General features: G+C 44.0%; 1 protein-coding gene across 9 annotated transcripts in view; it reads right to left on the bottom strand.

Moving 5' to 3' along the window:
* Positions 1-19249, bottom strand: part of LOC100671183 (zinc finger protein 343-like) — a 57133-nt gene extending 37884 nt beyond the window's left edge. For 5 of the 9 annotated variants that reach the window (XR_010319225.1, XM_023550091.2, XM_010591578.3 and 2 more), the window contains exon 1: positions 18941-19248. The gene's annotated coding sequence lies outside the window, so the exon portion shown is untranslated. Of the gene's footprint in view, positions 1-1729; positions 1798-18940 lie in introns of all 9 variants that reach the window. The other 4 variants (XM_064275873.1, XM_064275876.1, XM_023550089.2 and 1 more) reach the window with 4 other exon arrangements.
* Between the last annotated feature and the right edge of the window lie 327 nt (positions 19250-19576).

Below are 19576 nucleotides of genomic sequence, written 5' to 3' on the forward strand. Positions count from 1 at the left end.
GCTTAACCACTTCGTCATCAGGGCTCCATTGTTCTTCTAGTAAACTGATATTTTAGAAAACTTTTATCTGAGAAAACCTTCTTAAACTATGATCCAATTATTAATATTTCACCCTATTTGCTTCATTGCATTTCTATCCATTTATATAGGTGGGTATATGGACATTCAGTATAACCATCTTCCAATTTTCTGTATGCATACGCTACAGAGTAACAACCTGTACTCTGTTTGAAATAAAATCAAGAGATTTATTGAGAGAGACAGATTGAGCTGGGAAAAGACTGAGTTCCACAGAGTGAAAGCCAGGACTTCAAAATGGCGAAGCTGTGGGGACATTCTTAAAAAAAAAAATTTTTTTTTTTTCTTAGAGGGGGAGAAAAAAGAACTTGAAGTACACTACTTGGCTGGTAAGTCCAAACTTAGATCATCGCAAAGGTGGGACTTTCTGAAGCGGGGCTCAAAAAGCAGGACTTGCTAAAACGGGTGCTAATAAGGTGGAACTTCCTGAAACAGGTTCTCGTAAGGTGGGACTTCTTTAAAATACATATGTGTCTTTCTTAGATTGGTTACAGTATGGTAATTGGGAGGGTATGCGACAAGGGGAGTCACCGGGTAGTTATGTCATAATTACCAGACATGTCTTCCTTAGAAACAGTCTGCTTGAGCAGAACTTTTCCTGTGAGTATTTGTGTGGGAGATTTAGATAAGGGGAGGCACCAAGGTTTCCTCTCACAGACATTGTTTTTATATTCTTAACTTAATCACAGAGTAAAAACATTTTCTTCGCTGCATGATTAAGTCTGCACAGAAGACGGCTGTTGCTAGGGTAAGGGCAGAACTAACAAGAGAGAGTAGATCCTAGACCTCCAGCCAGCTACTAGATTTTACCAGGAACCTCAATTTTAAGTTCCCTTACACACTTGAAGAGTGCCATAAGAAAATGTTGGAAGAAAATGGAATTCAAAGAGATTTAAATATTTATAAAATGTCTAAAAGACCAACTTTTATCTGTTTATTGCTACTTCTAAATAAACCAACTGTCTTATTTTCATTCAAATGTAAAAAAATATACCTCTTACTACATTATAAAAGGCTTAAGGGATGAAACACTCTCCGTGGCTATAAAGTATAATATGAAACCTGCAGAATACACTGTAAACACCATTTTGTGTCATAAAATTCTATATCTCAACAACATTCCATGGACATGATCTTCTATTAATTCCATTTAATTATAACAGTCTCAAAGAGGGCAAATGATATAATTTACATAGCACATCTAGATAAATCTCACTTTCCCCTTTATTTGCCAAACCCATTGTGACAAATCTATTTCCTTATAAAAATCAAATATTTTCAGTACACAATCTTCTGTAAGCCGCTATGGAATTACAGAAAAGTTATCCTGTAACACAGGGACATTCTCCAAATTCATGGTCAGCATTTTTTTCTCAAGAGGTCTCCAGCTATTACATCATTTATTTGGTCCCAATATCATTAATACAGATGTCTTGAAGTACGTTGTCCCTGAATCAGTCAGGTAAAAGATGGCAACTCACTGGGTAATTAACGAGAGTTTAGTAAAGGGACTACTTACAAAGGTGTGCGCAGGATTAGGGAAACTAGGAAGGAATGCTGACGTACTTTGGGTGCTTAGTCTTGACCAACTGTCCTGGATTAAATTGCGGCCCCCCAAAATATGTGTCAACTTGGCTAGGCCATGACTCACAGTATTGTATGGTTGTCCTGCATTCTGTGATCTGATATAATTTTCTTGCTGCAAATCCTGATCTCTGCCTGCAGTTAATGAGACAAGATTAGGTTATGTTAAAGACGATTAGGGTGGGATGCAACACCGTTACTCAGGTCACAGACCAGAGTAAGGGGAGTTCTCCTGGAATGTGACTTGCATGACGTTTTATCTTACAAAAGATTAAAGGAGACAGAAGCTAGCAGAGAGAGAGGGACCTCACACCGCCAAGAAAGAGGCGCCGGGAGCAGAGAGCATCTTTTGGACCTAGGGTCCCTGCACTGAGAAGCTCCTAGACTAGAGGAAGATTGATGACAAGGGACTTCCCCCAGAACCGACAGAGCAGAAAGCCTTTTCCGGGAGCTAGCACCCTGAATTCAGACTTCTAGCCTCCTAGACTGTGAGAGAATAAACTTCTGTTTGTTTATGCCAATCGCCTGTGGTATTTGTTACAGCAGTAGTAGAAAACTAAGACACCTACCCTAGGTCTAAATGTGGTGGGGCAATTAGTAGAATCAGGAGACAGACCTATGTAGAGAAGGTTGCATTACAGGTTTGACCTTCAGCAGAGGTACATAATTAACAGAGATGATCCAGTACAGAGGCAGTCAGGGGAATAAATATATAAAAACAGAAGAGGAATCTTGGTAAAGTTAGAAAAGCTATCTGAACTAAATCTCCTCCTAAAGCTAATGAGTAATTCTTACGGATTGAATTATGTCCTCTACTCAAAACCCCTATACCCATGGATGTAATCTAATGTAATTACCTCACATGTCATGTCATGTAATACAATCACCTTCCAAACATTCTAATGTAATGGAATCAGTCAGTTGAGGTCACCCCATAATAGAGTGAGTCCTAAACCTAAGCACTTCTGAGTTATTTTAAAAAAGTAGAATAACCCAGATACACACATCATGGTAGTATGTCATGTGAGGACTACCTAAAAGGGAGGAATCCACACTATTAATTACTGAGTTTGGACAGAGAGGTAGGCAATAAGAAATGGCCCTTTTTAGTAGGTGTAATGCCTTGAATTATGTCCCCCCCAAAATATGTGTTAACTTGGTTAGGCCATGTATAGTTGTCCTCCATTTTGTGATTTTCCTATGCATTATAATTCATAATCTCCACCCGTGGTTAAAAAGGATTAGGGTGGGATGTAACACTTGCTCAGGTCACATCCTTGACCCAATGTAAAGGCAGTTTCCTTGGGGTGTGGCCTGCACCACCTTCTATCTCTCAAGAGATAAAAAGGGAAGCAAACAGAGTTGGGGATCTCATACCACCAAGAAAGAAGCACCGGGAGCAGAGCTCGTCCTCTAGAGCTGGAGTTCCTGCGCAGAGAAGCTCCTAGTCCAGGGGAAGATGGACAAGAAAGACCTTCCTACAGAGCTGACACAGAGAGAAAGCCTTCCCCTGGAGCTGATGCCCTGAATTTGGATTTCTAGCCAACTAGACTGTGAGAAAATAAATTTCACTCTGCTAAAGCCATTCACTTGGGGTATTTCTGTTATAGCAGCACTAGATGATTAAGACGGTAGGTGAGTGGCATAATCATTTTTACCTCAGAGGGACAACTCAAGGCAGGGTGAAGGGTAAAATGTGTAAGAGATGAAGCTAGGTAGCACAGGAGTACAGATGAACGGAGGGGAAGAAGAAGGGGGCATATCTCTCAAGGCAGAATTGAGAGGACTCAACAGCTAACCATAAAAAAAAAAAAAAAAAAACCATAGATGTGAAAATGAAAAGAACAAAGAGGCAAGGAGGACTCAGTGTTTCGGTCTGTGACAAGGTGTGGAAATTGCTGCTATTAACAGAGATTAGCAACAGATAAAGAGAAAAGGGAGAGGCAGAATTCACCTTGCTGAATTCCAGATGCTCCTACCCCTCATGCTTTTTACTGAAAAAGCGTAGGGATTGACCTGTAAAATGACACTTTTCACACAAATAGAAAAAATTCAAAATAAAATGGGTATTAAGGCATTACCGTTAATTTTGTTGACTGCAATTGCACTTACATTTTCAGAAAACAACTCTTATCTGTTGGAAATGCATACCATAGTATTGTTGTGGTTAAGGTTGTGCGTCAACTTGGCTGGGCCATGATTCTCAGTGTTTGGCAGTTATGTAATGATATAATCACCTCCATGAAGAGATCAGAAACAATGTAATCTCCTCCGTGATGAGATTTGCTATAAGAAGTCAATCAGTTGAATGAGAGTTTCCTTGGAGGTGTAGCCTGCATCCAATACATATGGACTTTCTAAAAAGCTTGCTGGCTTTTGCTCTGCTCTGGATCCTGCATTCGGCTCATCATCATCTGAATTCCAGTTCTTGGGACTTGAGCCAGCAACCTGCCACCTTACCTGTGGATCTTGGGTTAGTTAGTACCTACAGCTACATTGAGTCAGGAGAAGCAGATAGCCTGACACCTGACCAACAGATCTGGGACTTTCCAGCCTCTACAACCAAGTGAACCACTCCCTTGATATAAATCTCTCTATGTGTATGTTTATGTGTATGTATGTATGTACACACACACACACTTCACTGGTTTTGTTTCTCTGAAGAACCTGGCCTAAGATATTTGGTACCGAAACCGGTTCTAGAGAAACAAAATCATAAGGATGACTTTTCTGATTGGTTCTCAAGTCTGGTTAGTCTTAAAGGTGTTGACTCTGCTTCCAGTGGTAAAAAGGACACTACTAATCCATGCCATGAGGTAGCAATAGAAATACGAAAACTATCACTACCAACAGAACAAGTATTGATAAGAGGTGAGGCTCTGAGTGATCAGGTTTGATACTTTTCTACAAATTTGTCAGAATGAGAAGTATAAGAAAGTTGGTTCATAAGTCCTACTTTTGCTAGACAAAGTGGTGAAAAGAGATGTGCTCAGAGCCTCAAAGTCAAAGCTCAAGTGGCACATAAGTGAATTCAAAGTTGCCACCTGTGCCCTGAAAAAAAAAAAGCCTTAATTCTTGTAGTGACAGAGCTGATATTGCCAAAAACCAAACTCAGAGTCTTATTTAAAGAGTGGCTGAATTACAATGCCAATTGAATTCTCAACCTCAAATCATGTCTGAAATTAAAAGTGAGGGCACTGACTGGAAAGAAATGGGGTCCTGAAAGTTAGAATGGAAACATACAAACAGGTAATCTGGAAGTTGGGTATATTGGGGGCCCCTCAATTCCATTAAATTGTTCCTGCCAACAAAACCACTAGCCCTTAGATCCCCATTTGATGAAATTAACCTGGCTATGTCTGAAGAGCCTTTGTGTGAAATATCACCTGGGGTGGCAACTGAGTCATCACCCTGGGCATCATCTGAGACAGATGCCTTAAAAGACACTGCTGCATGTTCTCAAAACTAATCCCTAACACCCATTTTTGCTTCTAGACCTATAACTAGACATAAATCTCAGAGAGCTCAAAAGGGTGAAGTACGAAGTATGATCCAAAAAGAGGTATATTACACTCCAAAAGAACGGCTTGACCTTTCTAATGTGAACAAACAGAAACATGGGGAATATGAGTGGGTGTGAGTTAATGGTGCAAGAAACATAAAGTTTGATCAGTCTGAGTTTACTGATATGGGCCCACTAAGCACAGATTCTTCATTCAATGTTTCAGTTTGAGAGGATAGGAAAGGATCTAATAGTTCATTTGGTTGGGTCACTGAAGCATGGATTACACGGTATACTACACTAAATCAAGTTGAAGTACCAGGCCTGCCTTGGGATACTGTAGAAGAAGGCATCCAAAGGCTTAGGGACATCAGCATGTTAGAGTGGATTTGTCAGGTCAGACCCACACATGGAGTGCCCAGAAGATACACCTTTTACCACAACAGCAGGAACAGATTTGTGAAGAAAGCACCAGCATCCTTGAAGACTGCTGTGATAGCTATTTTATGTAAGTCAGATTTGACAGTGGGAGCTGAAGTAAGACACCAGACTACAACGGGAATGACTGGATCCCGTGGTAGTAGGGGACAAGTGGTGGTAAACCAAAAACCACCAAACCCAGTGCCGTCAAGTCGATTCCAACTCATAGCGACCCTATAGGACAGAGTAGAACTGCCCCATAGAGTTTCCAAGGAGCGCCTGGCGGATTCGAACTGCTGACCCTTTGGTTAGCAGCCGTAGCACTTACCCACTACGCCACCAGGGTTTCCTGAAAAACTCAAACTTGTTGCCATTGAGTCGATTCCGACTCACAGTGACCCCACAGGGCATTGTAGAATTGCTCCCATAGGGTTTCCAAGGAGCAGCTGGTGGATTTGAACTGCTGGCCTTTTGGTTAGTAACCGTGCATTTAACCACTCTGCCAAGTGGTGGTACTCAATAAAAAAGGTGGATGTGATTACCATAATGGACAACTGAGTCAAAGATGTAATCGGAGTAATCTGATTTGTATGGATTTATGGTGTTGGTTACTTAGTCATGGTGTTCCCAGGAGTGAAATAAATGGGAAATCTACTAAATATTTACTTCATCTGTACAATCTGAAGAATTCTAGCTCAAGTGAAAGGCAGTGTAACTCAAATTGTCAAGATAGAGAGCCACAGCCCCTCAACCAATTCCCAGACTTGAGCGAGTTTAAAGGCACACAACCCCTTGAAAGAAGTGCAGGCAGGGTCCCCTAGAGGAAGGACCCCACTACACAGCCAAAACTTTATACTTTTTCTCTCAGTCTTCCCCAAAGGGATCTATGGCTCTTTATGACAATGTTCATTGCAGACAGGGAAATAATCAGAGTTTTTGGGAATTACTGGATACTGGCTCTCAATTGACACCAATTCCAGGAGACCCAAAACGTCACTGTGGCCCACCAGTCAGAGTGGGGCATACGGCGGTCAGGTTATGGAGCCTTACTTCATGTTCATCTCAAGAGTGGGTACAGTGGGTCCCCGAACCCCATCCTGTACTTATTTCCCCAGTTGCAGAATATATAATCGCAATAAACATACTCAGCAACCGGGAGAACCCCGACACTGGATCCCTGACGAGTTAGAGCATTATGGTAGGAAAAGCCAAGTGGAAGCCATTAGAACTGTCTCTACTTACAAAAATAGTAAAACAAAAGCAATACTGCATTCTTGCAGAGATTATTGCCAACACCAAAGTCTTGAAGAACACAGAGGTAGTTATTCCCACCATATCCCATTTCGATTCACCTATTCGGCCTGTGCAAAGAAAGGACAGGTCCTGGGGAATGGCAGTGGATTATCAAAAACCTAACCAGGTGGTTACTCCAATTGCAGCTGCTGTTACAGATGCGGTTTCATTGCTTGAGCAAATTCATGTATCTCCTGGCACCTGGTGTGTAGCTATTGATCTGGCTAGCGGTTTTTTTCTCCATATCTGTTTCAAAGGACCACCAGAACCAGTTTGCCTTCAGCTGGTAAGGGCAGCAATACACCTTGACTATCCTACTTCATAGGTATTTCAACTCTCCAGCCCTACTGCCTATTTTAGTCTGCATGGGACATTGATTGCCTTTCCCTTCCACAAGACGTCATACTGGTCCATTACATTCATAACACTATGCTGATAGGAGCTAGTAAGGAAGAAGTGTCAATGACTCTGGACTTAATATTATTGGTAAAATATTTGCGAGCTAAACCAAAAACCAAACCTATTGCTGTCAATTCCAACTCACAGCGACCCTACAGGACTGAGTAGAACTGCCCTGTAGGGTTCCCAAGAAGTGGCTGATGGATTTGAACTCTCAACTTTTTTGATTAGCAGCCAAGCTCTTAAACACTGCAGGACGTGCTAGAGGTGGGAAAATAATCTGAAAAAAATTCAGATGCCTTCCACCTCAGTGAAATTTCTAGTGGTCAAGTCCTGTGGGTCATGTCAAGATAAAAAAAAAAAGATACTTCTTCTAAAATGAAGGGTAAGTTATTGAATCTGGCCTCTTCTACAACTAAAAAAGCAGGCACGACACCTGATGGGCCTCTTTAGATTTTGGAGGCAACATATCCCTCATTTGAGTGCACTAAACCGGCCTATTCATCAAGTGATTCACAAAGCTGCTAGTCTTGAGTGGGGCCCAGAACAAGGTAAGTCTTTGCAGCAGGTTCAGGCTGTTGTGCAAGCTGCTCTGCCACTTGGGCCATATGATCCAGCTGATCCAACGGTGCTTGAAGTGTCAAGAGCAAATAGAGACGTCTAGAACCTTCTTCACGCCCGTATTAGTGCATCACAGTACAGACCCTTAGGATTTTGAACCAAAGCCCTGCCATCCACTGCAGATAACTACTCTCCTATTGAGAAACAGTTTTTGGCCTGTTACTGGGCCTTAGTAGAGACTGAACACTTAACCATGGGCCACCAAGTCAACATGCAGCCTGAGCTGTCCATCATGAACTGGGTGTTGCCTGATCCACAGAGGCATGAAGTTAGACATGCACGGCAGCACTCTATCATTAAATAGAAGTGGTATATATGAGACTGGAGCCAAGCAGGACCTGAGGGTACAAGTAAGTTGCATGAAGAAGTTGCCCAAATGCCCCAGGTCTCCACTCCTGTCACATTACCTTCCATCTCCCAGTCTGCACCTATGACCTCATGGGGAATCCTTATGATCAGCTTCATGCCTGCTTTGCAGACGTTTCTACACAATATGCAAGCACCACTTGAAAATGGACAGCAACAGCACTATAGGCCTTTTCTGAGACCTCCCTGAAGGACAGTGGTAAAGGGAAATCCTCCCAATGGGCAGAACTTTGAGCTGTGCATCTTGTTCACTATGCTGGGAAGGAGAAATGGCCAGATGTGCAACTGTATACTGACTCATGGGCTGTAGCCAAAGGTTTGGCTTGATGGATCCAGGAATTGGAAGGAACATGATTGGAAAATTGGAGACAACAAGGTATTGGAAAGAGGTATGTGCACAAACCTCTCTGAATGGGCCAAAGTAAAGATATTTGCATCTCATGTGAATGCTCACCAAAGGGTAACCTCAGCAGAGGAGGATTTTAATAATCATCTAGATAGGATGACGTGTTCCATGGAAACCAGTCATCCTCTTTCTCCAGGCCCAACGGGCTCACGAACAAAGTAGCCACAGTGGCAGGGATGGAGGTTATGCATGGGCTCAGGAACGTGGACTTCCACTCACCAAGGCCTACTTGGCTAAAGTCACTGCTGAGTGCCCAATCTGTCTGCATCAGAGACCAACACCGAGTCCTCATTATGGCACCATTCCTCAAGGTGATCAGCCAGCAACCTGGTAGCAGGATGATAACACTGGACTGTTTCCATCATGGAAAGGACAGCATTTTGTTCTTTTTGGAATAGACATTTACTCTGGACATGGATTTGCCTTCCCTGCATGCTTCTGACAAAACTACCATCCATAGACTTAAAGAATGTCTATACACCATCAAGGTATGCCACAAAGCATCGACTGGGATCAAGTGACTTACTTCACAGCAAATGAAATATGGCAATGGAATGCACTGGTCTTACCATGCTCCCTATTATCCTGATGCAGCTGGCTTGACAGAATGACAGAATGGCCTTCTAGAGAGACAATTATGACAGCTAGATGTCAATACCTATCAGAGTCAGGGCAACATTCTTCAGGAGACTGTGTATGTTCTAAGGCAACATCTAGTATATGGTGCTATTTTTCCCACAGCCAGGATTCATGGGTGCAGGAACCAAGGGGTGGAAATGGGAGAGACTCACTCGCAAAATTTCTCCACGGCCCTATGCTCTGTGGGTCTAGAGAGGAATGTTTCCACCAGGAGACACAACACTGATTCCACTGAACTAGAAGCTAAGAATGCCACCCAGCCACTTTAGGCTCCCTAAGCCTGTGGATCAACGGGCAAAGAAGAGAGTTACCATATTGGCTTGTGTGATCGATCCTGATTACTAAGAGGAAATTGGATTGGTATTATATAATGGAGGTAAAGAAGAGTGTCTGGAATGCAGAAAATTCCTTAGGGGATCTCTTAGTACTACCATGCACCGTCACTAAAGTAAATGGAAAACTACAGCAACTCAATTCCGACATGACTACCGATGGCCCAGACCCTTCAGGGATGAAGGTTTGGGTCACCGTACCAGGTTAAAAAACCATGACCAGCTGAGGTGCTTCCTGCAGGTAAAGGAATACAGAATATGTGGTAGAAGAAAGTAGTTCTATATATCACCTACTACCATGTGACTCATTGCAGAAATGAGAATAGTAATTGTTACGAGTATTCCTATCTTGCGTGCATCAAATATTTTTGTTTTCTTCACTTATAAAGTATAAGATGTAAACAGGGCTAGTGCGTCTTAAGTTGTACGCATGTTAGTTGTATCATTATAGGCACAAGTATGACTTTATAATTGTCTTTATTTAGAGATTATGTATGGTTTAAGGAGATGTGTACAGGTGACAAGTTGACAAGGGGTGGGCAGTTATGGTTAAGGTTGTGTGTCAACTTGGCTGGGCCATGATTCTCAGTGGTTTGGCAGTTACGATGTAGTTTGGCAGTTATGTAATGATGTAAATCACCTCTATGATGAGATTTGATATAATGCAATCTCCTCCATGATGAGATCTACTATGAGCAGCCAAACAGTTTCTTTGGGGTATGGCATGAATCCAATATATAGGCTTTCTGGCAAAGCTTGCTGGCTTTTGCTCTTGTCTGGATCCTGCATTTGGCTCATCATCATCTGAAGTCCGGTTCTTGAGACTTGAACCAACAGCCTAACATCTTACCTGCCAATCTTGGATTTGTCAGCCTTCATAGCCCATGAGCCAGCAGCCTGCTGTCTGACCTGCTGATCTTGGGTTTGTCAGTTCCTGCAGCCACATGAGTCTGGAGAAGCCTCCAGACTGATGCCTGACCCACTGACTTGGACTTGCCAGCTTCTACAACCGTGTGAGCCATTTTCTTGACATAAATTTCTCCCCTCACCACCCCCCCATATATATATATATATATATATATATATATATATATATATATATATATACGTGATTCACTGGTTTTGTTTCTCTAGAGAACCCAGCCTAAGACATATATTTACAGGTGAAGCGGCATGCGGTCTGGGATTCGCTCCAAAAAACTCTAGCAAGGAAACATAAAATGAGGGTTAGGGGGTATCAAATAAAACAAGGATAACACAATGTGGGTAGCCAAAGAAGCTCTAAATCCTAATCCCAGCCACGCTGCTGTCATATTAACTTCTGTATTGTGCTACTACTTCTATAAAATTGGTTTTTTGATTACTAACTTTCAAATTGGCTGAGGGATTCAAACATCGCATTGATTGTTATATGCAGTGTCCAGCACAGAACAGCTGCCCAATAAACGACATCAACTTATTATTTTTGTTTTCACAGCAGCTGGCACTGTCCTGGGAATCCAGCTGCCAGGATGAAATGCTGCTGGTGCAAGACTGGTGGAAACCTGAACGAGAGCACTGCTCTGGGGTAATATTCCCTGTAGAGGCCCTTTACCTTAAAACAGGCCTGGTATGTGGGAAAGCAGGCTGGACCTCTGAGGCTCAAAAAGGACATTGCAGGGCACAAAACGTCAAGGATGCTCAAAGGAAATTCATTTGGAGCAGATGAGACACTGTAGGAATGGGAAGGGTAAGTGGCACCCTACAGAAGGGGTCTGTCAGGAGCCAGGAGTCCTCCCTTTCTCTACAGTCCTCTCTGGACAGGCAGTGATGTGAGGTGGACCTAGGAATGAAACAGGTACTGTGAGCCTAATGACTGTCTTTCTCTGTTCCCAGGTATCAGGCTAGAAATACCCAAATTTCAAATGCAGAGGCTTCCTCTTCTTTAAAAACAAATAAACAAAAAGCCCCAGATCTGTCACAGAAGAGAAGAATGCAGGCAGCTTCTGGTGCACAAAGCCAAGTGTTTACATCAGGATACAGTCTGCCCTGACATCTAGCTGATATTGAGTAGAGAATTCATCTTTTTTGTGCCTCAAGGACATAAGCTGTATTATTATTAACAACAGTTAACCCATATTAACTCTTACTATAAGTTAGAATTGACTCGATAGTTTTTTTTTTTTTTAATACCCCAGAAAGAATTCCAGGCACTGTACAAGTTTGGAACCCTGGTAGCACAGTGGCTAAGAGCTCAGCTGCTAACCAAAAGGTCAGCAGTTCAAATTCACCAGTCACTCCTCGGAAACTCTATGAGGCAGTAGTACTCTGCCCTATAGGACTGCTATGAGTCAGGATCTACTCGATGGCAATGGGTTTGGTTTGTCTGTTCGTTTAGTACAAATGTACCTCCCAAAGTCCCATGAGTAATGTCCTGATAAACTGGGGCACAGAAAGGTTATACATCTTGCTCGAGGTGGTAAAACTAAAGTGCCTAGATTTGAACTCTGGCTGTGGAGTGCCACATTGTTAGCCAGTTAGGCCAGGGATAATGTCAGTCGTGACTGACCACTCTGGGGTGTGACAATTCTCAAAGTATAGCCACACATAGGGTTGAAAGGATGTAGATGAAAAAAGATTGGCCATAGATCAATAAATGCTAATCTGTTGATGGGTCCATGGATTTCATTATACTATTCTACTAAGTTGGTTTAAAATCTATACTTTGCAAAAAAAAAACTAAAAATGAAAGTCCTGATACCGGGACCCCATCAGAGATACCGGAAGCAATCTGGATAGTCAGCCAACGGCCTTCAGAGGTTCCCACCTGTTATGAACTGAATCGTGTCCTCCCAAAATGTATCAACTTGGCTAGGCCATAATTCCCATTAGTGCGTGGTTGTCCACCATTTTGTGATCTGATGTGATTATCCTGCGTGTTATAAATCCTAACCTCTATGTTAATGAGACAGAACCCAATCTACAGGATTAGGTTGTATCTTGAGTCCATCTCTTTTGAGATATAAAAGAGAGAATCAAGCAGAGAGGATGGTGACCTCATGTCACCAGGAATGAAGAACCAGGAGAGGAACGTGTGCTTTGGACCCAAGGTCCCTCCACTGAGAAGCTCCTAGACCAGGGGAAGACTATTCACAAGGACCTTCTCCCAGAGCAAACAGAGACAGAAGGCCTTCCCCTGGAGCTGGACCCTGTATTTGGACTTCTAGCCTCCTAGACTGTGAGAGAATTTCTCTTTGTTAAAAGCATCGACTTGTGGTATGTCTGTTATATAAAACACTAGGTAACTAAGACAGAATTTGGTGCTGAGAGAGAGTGGGGTGTTAATGTAACAGATGCTTAAAATGTGGAGGTGGTTTTGGAATTGCATAATGGGCACAGGCTGGAAGAGTTTTTTAAAGTGCCTAACAGTAAAACCCTAGATTTCCTTGAAGAGACTGTTGGTGGAATTACGGACATCAAAGGCAATTCTGGTGAGGACTCAGAAGGAAGTGAGGTGAACTGTTACACTGGAGACAGCAGAGACAGCAAAAAGCACCAGCACAGAAATGGCAGCATCGGAAACAGGAGGCCAGTGCTGCACAGCCCTGGAGCCAACCCACAGAGTCCCAGAGCTGAATGTCTTTGTGCAAAAGGCTTCCTAGCAGAGTAGGGTGCCTCCGGGCACTTTTCAGTGGAGTTAGGCTTGCAGACCAATGGAACAAGAGAGCTAAGTGCCTTCCATCAGAGGTTTACTGGTGGAGTAGGGAGCTTCCAGGCACTTAATGGTAGAGCTAAAGAGCTTTGGAACATTTGCATGAGCAGGGCAGAGGCTGGGCTGGCCCAAAGGGCTGAGGGGCCAAGGAACGAGTAAGGAGAAGCTGAAGAGACAAGGAACACAGGAAGCAGAGCTGTCTCAGTCTCAAGGAGTGGGGCCACAGCCTCCTAGGTTTCAAAGAGTCAGATCTTCACCAACTTGGTTCTGAAGTGTGGGGCTGCCTTTCACGAGAGCCAGTGAGATGGGGCCAGATCTGTTGCCCAAAGCTGAGGGGGCAGGGCTGCCATACCCAAAAGCAGAAAAACTGGGCATGCTGGGGCAGACAGGGTGGGGTCACCACTCATATGGACTAGAAGAACGGGGCTGCCCAAAGTCAAGGGAGCAGAGTTGCCTTTCCAGTGGGCCTGGAAGATGGAGCTGAAGCCCAGGGCCGAGCGGTCTCCACCCAGAATCCAGAGAGTTTGGTCAACACTCAGAGACTGGAGGGCAGTGTCATTGCCTAAATGGTCTCTGAGAACAGGATTGTTTTCAAGCCTTGAGAGCTAACGTAATGTGTTCTACTGACTTGCTTGGTGCCTGTTACCCTTCTTTCCCTCCAATTTCTTCCATTTGTAATGGAAATGTCTACCTTGGACCTTCCAACACTGTACTTTGGAAACAGATAACGTGTATTCTAGGTTTCACAGATAAAGAGGAATTTTGCAAAAGATGAGATTTTGGACCTGGAGTTAAGACTTGCTATGATATGATGGGGTGAAAGTGTTTTACATATGTCAAGGAAATGAATTTTGGAGGGCCAAAGGGTAGAATGCCATGGATTGACTTGTAACCCCCAAAACGTGTATCAACTTGGCTAGGCCATGATTCCAGTATTGCATGGCTGTCCACCATTTTGATTTTTTGTGATCATCCTATGCATTGTAAATCCTAAACTCTATGATGCTAATGAGACAGGATTAGAGGCAGTTATGTTAGTGAGCCCCCATGTGTCTGTCAGTTTGTCGTACTGTAGGGGCTTGTGTGTTGCTGTGATGCTGGAAGCTATGCCACTGGTATTCAGATACCAGCTGGGTCACCCATGGAGGTCAGGTTTCAGCTGAACTTCCAGACTAAGATGGACTAGGAAGAAGGACCCGGCAGTCTACTTCTGAAAGGCATTAGCCAGTGAAAACCTTATGAATAGCAGCAGAACATTGTCTGATATAGTGCTGGAAGATGAATCCCCCAGGTTGGAAGGCACTCAAAAGATGACTGGGGAAGAGCTGCCTCCTCAAAGTAGAGTCAACTTTAATGACATGGATGGAGTAAAGCTTTCGGGACCTTCACTTCCTGATGTGCCACGACTCAAAATGAGAACAGCTACAAACATCCATTAATAATCAGAACCTGGAACGTATGAAGTATGAATCTAGGAAAATTGGAAATCATCAAAAATGAAATGGAACACATAAACATTGATATCCTAGGCATTAGTGAGCTGAAATGGACTGGTACTGGCCATTTTGAAACAGACAATCATACAGTCTACTATGCTGGGAATGACAACTCGAAGAAGAATGGTGTTGCATTCATCGTCAAAAAGAACTTTTCAAGATCTATCCTGAAGTACAACGCTGTCAGTGATAGGATAATGTCCATACGCTTACAAGGAAGACCAGTTAATACGACTATTATACAAATTTATGCACCAACCACTAGGGCCAAAGATGAAGAAACAGAAGATTTTTATCAGCTGCTGCAATCTGAAATTGATGGAACATGCAAACAAGATGCATTGATAATTACTGGCGATTGGAACGCGAAAGTTGGAAACAAAGAAGGATCAGTAGTTGGAAAATATGGCCTTGGTGATAGAAACAATGCCGGAGATCATTGCAAATACCTTCCTTCACCAACATAAACGGTGACTATACACATGGACCTCGCCAGACGGAACACAGAAATCAAATTGACTACATCTGTGGAAAGGGATGATGGAAAAGCCCAATATCATCAGTAAGAACAAGGCCAGGGGCCGACTGTGGAACAGACCATCAATTGCTCATATGCAAGTTCAAGCTGAAACTGAAGAAAATCAGAGCAAGTCCACGAGAGCCAAAATATGACCTTGAGTATATCCCACGTGAATTTAGAGACCATCTGAAGAATGGATTTGACACATTGAACACTAGTGACTGAAGACCAGACGAGCTGTGGAATGACATCAAGGACATCAACCATGAAGAAAGCAAGAGGTCACTGAAAAGGCAGGAAAGAAAGAAAAGACCAAGATGGATGTCAGAGGAGACTCTGAAACTTACTCTTGAGCGTCAAGCAGCTAAAGCAAAAGAAGAACTGATGGAGTAAAAGAACTGAACAGAAGATTTCAAAGGGCCTCTAGAGAAGACAAGGTAAAGTATTATAATGAGATGTGCAAAGAGCTGGAGATGGAAAACCAAACGGGAAGAACACGCTCGGCGTTTCTCAAGCTGAAAGAACTGAAAAAAAATTCAAGCCTCGAGTTGCAATAGTGAAGGATTCCATGGGGAAAATATTAAATGATGCAGGAAGCATCAAAAGAAGATGGAAGGAATACACAGAGTCATTATACCAAAAAGAATTAGTCGATGTTCAACCATTTCAAGAGGTGGCATATGATCAGGAACCGATGGTACTGAAGGAATAAGTCCAAGCTGCTCTGAAGGCATTGGCGAAAAACAAGGCTCCAGGAATTGATGGAATATCTATTGAGATGTTTCAAACAGATGCAGTGCTGGAGGTGCTCACTCATCTATGCCAAGAAATATAGAAGACAGCTTCCTGGCCAACTGACTGGAAGAGATTCATATTTATGCCTATTCCCAAGAAAGGTGACCCAACCGAATGCAGAAATTATAGAACAATATCATTAATATCACACGCAAACAAAATCCTGCTGAAGATCGTTAAAAAACAGCTGCAGCAGTATATCGACAGGGAACTGCCAGAAATTCAGGCTGGTCTCAGAAGAGGACGTGGAACCAGGGATATCATTGCTGATGTCAGATGGATCCTGGCTGAAAGCAGAGAATACCAGAAGGATGTTTACCTGTGTTTTGTTGACTATGCAAAGGCATTCGACTGTGTGGATCATAACAAACTATGGATAACACTGCGAAGAATGGGAATTCCAGAACACTTAATTGTGCTCATGAGGAACCTTTACATAGATCAAGAGGCAGTTGTTTGGACAGAACAAGGGGATACTGATTGGTTTAAAGTCAGGAAAGGTGTGCGTCAGGGTTGTATTCTTTCACCATACCTATTTAATCTGTATGCTGAGCAAGTAATCCGAGAAGCTGGACTATATGAAGGAGAACGGGGCATCAGGATTGGAGGAAGACTTATTAACAACCTACGTTATGCAGATGACACAACCTTGCTTGCTGAAAGTGAAGAGGACTTGAAGCACTTACCAATGAAGATCAAAGACCACAGCCTTCAGTATGGATTACACCTCAACACAAAGAAAACAAAAATCCTCACAACTGGACCAATGAGCAACATCAGGATAAATGCAGAAAAGATTGAAGTTGTCAAGGATTTCATTTTACTCGGATCCACAATCAACAGCCATGGAAGCAGCTGTTAAGAAATCAAAAGACGCATTGCATTGGGCAAATCTGCTGCAAAGGACCTTTTCAAAGTGTTGAAAAGCAAAGATGTCACGCTGAAGACTAAGGTGCACCTGACCCAAGCCATGGTATTTTCAATCACATCATATGCATGTGAAAGCTGGACAATGAACGAGGAAGACCAAAGAAGAGTTGACGCCTTTGAATTGTGGTGTTGGCGAAGAATATTGAATATACCATGGACTGCCAAAAGAACGAACAAATCTCTCTTGGAAGAAGTGTGGCCAGAATGCTCCTCAGATGCAAGGATGGAGAGACTACATCTTACATACTTTGGACATGTTTTCAGGAGGGATCAGTCCCTGGAGAGGGACATCATGCTTGGCAGAATACAGGGTCAGTGGAAAAGAGGAAGACCCTCAACAAGGTGGATTGACACAGTGGCTGCAACAATGAGCTCAAGCATAACAACGACTGTAAGGATGATGCAGGACCGGACAGTGTTTCCTTCTCTTGTGCATAGGGTCGGTATGAGTCGGAACCGACTCGACGGCACTTAACAACAACAACGTTAATGAGGCAGGACTCCATCTACAGCATTAGGCTGTATTTTAAGTCAATCTCTTTTGAGATATAAAAGAGAGAAGCAAGCAGAGAGGATGGAGACTTCATGCCACCAAGAATGAAGAACCATGAGGGGAGTGTGTTTTGGACCTGGGGTTCCACCACCTAGAATCTCCTAGACCAGTGGAAGACTGACAACAAAGACTTTCCCCCAGAACAAACACAGAGAGAATGCCTTCCCCTGGAGCTGATGCCCTCAGTTCAGACTTCTAGCCTCCTAGATTGTGAAATGAGAGAATAAAGTTCTCTTGGTTAAAGCCATGAACGTGTGGTATTTCTGTTATAGCAGTACTAGATAACTAAGACACTGCCCTGTCTATTCTCCCTATAGCCCCAAACCAGAGGTGGTCAGCTGAACCCCAACACTCAAGGCAGAAGCAGATAGGGGAAGGGGGAAATCAGCAAAACGGCCACCCGCGCTAAAACTAAACTGCAGAATGGGCTCCTGCCGCCCAACAAACAGCAGGTTCCAGAGAAGAAGATCTGTCCCCACTCAAAAAAAAAAAAAAAAACTGCTCAGACGCAGGCCCTGGTGGTGCAGCTCACCAGCACTGGCGTACATTTCACCGTCGGGCCCAGGCCAGAACCATCCCCACCCCTGACAAGCCCCAGGGACTCCAGACCCTGATAAACTTTCCCACAACCCTCCAGGAATATAATACCAGTACCAAGCTCTCCTCCAATCACCTCCCCACACCTGAAACAAACCAAAGCACAGCAAGTCCTGAGACACCCCCCGTCCCCGCTCACTACCACCAGGGATGTCTCCAGCCCCTACCCAAAACAAACTAACCTTAATATGCATGATAAGTCTTGGATTCCCACCATGACGCGGATATGTAGGACCCTGAAAGCGCTGCCCACCAAAAAACCGGGGGGCGGGGCTTATAGCCGTAGGTGCGCCCCCACCGACAGGGGCTGTTAGTCTATTTGCCCCTGGCTGAACTCATCCCCACAACCCAAATAACCCCAGGAATGCACGACCAGAGCAGCCTTCTCTATTCGGAATTGCCTGTCCCAGACGAATTCCACCCCCTTCAAAAAAGAAATTCTAAGCTCCAGGTCACTGTGTCCCCGCCCCAAGAAGGGGACAGAAAGTTCGCATAGCGCCCTGCAACTCAAGGATTCAAGGCTGTGTCTTACTCAATTTCCAGGCCCCAGACGCGCGTCTGGAACCGCACCCCCTACTCTGAAAATGGAACATACTGAACCCGGAGGTGCTGAACCGGCAGGGCGCAGCCCCCCGCCCCACCACCGGACCACTCCCCTGCCAGCCGAACTCTCCTTCGGGGCCTAACGCTAGGCTCAGCCTTTCCTGATCCTCCTTACCGCGTGGGAAAAGACACTCGGGTCAAGGACCTGTGAGGGCCTCGCTCGGTCCACTAGAGTGCCCAGAGTCCTCTCAGCCTGCGGCTTCAATCAGCCGTCACAACAGCCGCTTCTGCGCCACGCGGTTAATTTACCCGGCCAAGAGCCACTGTGGCCACAGCCTCCAGTCACTCTTCTTAAAATACCTATTCAGCAAACTGGTAGTGGTTCGCAAATGAAGTCTCAGTTCGGCCAGTCCGCCTCAAAGGCTACTCTGAGGAGAAGCCACCACGGCCGGCCGCTTTCACAGACGACTTCCGGGCCCCGCCCCCCGGCGCGCGAGATTACGTAAGGAAGCGCTTCCGGTTGGCTTGTAAGACCCGCCCAGCGCGCTAGTTGAAAAGCTGGGGTTGTGGTGGTATTTTCTGCTGGGAAAAAAAAAAAAAGTTGAATTCCCTGTGTTTATGCTCGATAACATGTTCCCTAACATCCGTGAGGGCCATATAGGCCTGGCGTGGTGCTGCCCGCGCACCCCTGTGGTCAGCCTCATTTTATTTAAGAGGAAACAGCTTGGGAAAGCAAAGCAGGCTCGCACAGTCTCCGTTCAGCACTTAAGCTGAACTGCAGCGCTCGCCTACGTAGTCATTTTCTTGTCGA

The sequence above is a fragment of the Loxodonta africana genome, chromosome 24, assembly GCF_030014295.1.
Source record: "Loxodonta africana isolate mLoxAfr1 chromosome 24, mLoxAfr1.hap2, whole genome shotgun sequence".
Lineage (NCBI taxonomy): Eukaryota > Metazoa > Chordata > Mammalia > Proboscidea > Elephantidae > Loxodonta > Loxodonta africana.